Source organism: Vicia villosa, unplaced genomic scaffold, assembly GCF_029867415.1.
Source record: "Vicia villosa cultivar HV-30 ecotype Madison, WI unplaced genomic scaffold, Vvil1.0 ctg.005015F_1_1, whole genome shotgun sequence".
Taxonomy (NCBI): Eukaryota; Viridiplantae; Streptophyta; class Magnoliopsida; order Fabales; family Fabaceae; genus Vicia; species Vicia villosa.
The window spans coordinates 93337-95358 of record NW_026706559.1 but is presented as its reverse complement, the minus strand read 5'-3'; positions in this window follow the sequence as shown (position 1 = coordinate 95358).

Here is a 2022-nt window from a genome sequence, read left to right as displayed (position 1 = left end):
AGTCATTAAGACTAAAGTTTTTAGGCAAGGAGGACCTATTAGGTGTCATATATCTTTTTCTATTTGGATTGGCATAAAGAGTGGCTACTCTGAATTTAAAATGAATATTTTCTAGCTAATAGGAAAATGGGAAATTATTAATTTTTTTATTAGACAACTGGTGTGGAGTTGTCTCGGCTGATCATCTCCACCTACACATTACCAACTACACTAACTTAACAATAATGCTCAACACATACATTCAGGATACCATGTTGATTATTCATGACAACCCATTGACTACCTTTCCTGGATTATCCAATTTGACAAAATTTATCATCAAATCTAAGGAGGGACAAAATAATCTGGTCAAGTGTCATAATGATGATGGCCAAATTTCTAAAGTCTGCTTATCCGCATATCATAGGCAGAACTTACAATATCTTCCAATTGGTAATTTTTTTGGTAGAAATATGATTCCATGCTGGTAATTAGAGTTATCTCAGATGAACTTTGGTTCCTGAAAAGATAAGGAATAGATGGAATAATCATATTCTTTGACTCAATTCAAGGAATTTTGTGGTTACACATATATATAAAGAAGCTAACAAATATGCAAGCATTCTAGCTAACTTAGTCCTAACATCTAAGAATTATTCTTGGTGGGATCGTATACACACCAATGTAACTATGGAATTTAATAGGAGCTCGCTAGGGCTTCTTAGCTTTAGGGTTTTTAATTCTTATGGTCTTGACATAGTCATCCTCAATTTTGTACCTATTTTCATTTTATACCAAGGGCTTCTTACTCACTTTTTGTAAATTCGACCTACTAAGGCTTGGGAGAACTATTTAGGAGAAGAGTATGAATGAGATATAAGGTTAAATAATGGCCAAGTGCACATAGAAGACTGTATGAATTGGATGGAAGAAAAAGTGCGCAAGTCCAACACTCACCATCTCATTCAGTTAGATCGAGAGTGATTTTGTTTCATTATCCAACAAACTATGAATCGTAATGAGGGTTAACCAATCAAACATTTCAAGTTCAACCTACAAAAATGGTGACTTGACTATAGAAAATTTCAAGCTTTTCATGTTATTTGCTCACATGTCATTGCAACTAGGGTTCACCAAAGCTACTTCGTGCATATGCCACACGTGTACAAAGTCTTTAGCATTTTTCAATGTCTATCATGAACGCTTTCTAGTTGTTTCCACCAAATGTGAAATATATATTAATTAAAACAATCGAGGATTAAATAAGTTTTTGGTCCCTATAAATATTGCAGTTTTCATTTTTAGTCCCTCTCTGCCTTTAGGCAACGCCGTTGCCTAAAGGCAAGAAGAGACTAAAAATAAAAACTACAATATTTATAAAGACCAACAACTTATTTAACCCAACAATCAATTACAGCAAATATCACATAAACATAATTTACAACAACATAAAATTAAAATAGTGCTTAGGTAACTTTTACTCCAAAATAATCAAACCACCTTCTTCTTCTCTAATGATTTCTCTAATGACATTAAACGGACATGTTACATCTAAATTATTCTCAACACATTTCCATTCACTTAGTATCAAATCATATGGACTATCATATGTTACTGATACTTAGGAACTACAAAATTCTACTCTTCTTATCTTTTTAAGAATCAGCCCCCATATGGTTAAACTAACCGTTTATATATGACTAGTTATTTAAAAAAAATTCTACCTCTATAAAAGTTATCCTTGCATGGACAGACATGTTTGAGAATTAGAAAAAATTATTACAAGAAAAGAGAAAAGAGTGTGGCTAATGACTACTTAAACACGCCTTTTTTTTTCTAATAATGCACAAATATAATTAAAAAAAAAATGCGAAAAGAGAAGAGGACAAATTAGCGCTGTCAAAATGGACTAGTTCATATGAGCCTATCCCCCACACTCGAAAAATCATAGAGTTCGGGCCTTAAGATCAGAGGCCATACTTTTCAGGGTCTATTTAATCCATTTAAGACCAGACTCGAGTAGTAAATCTCGAGTTCATATTA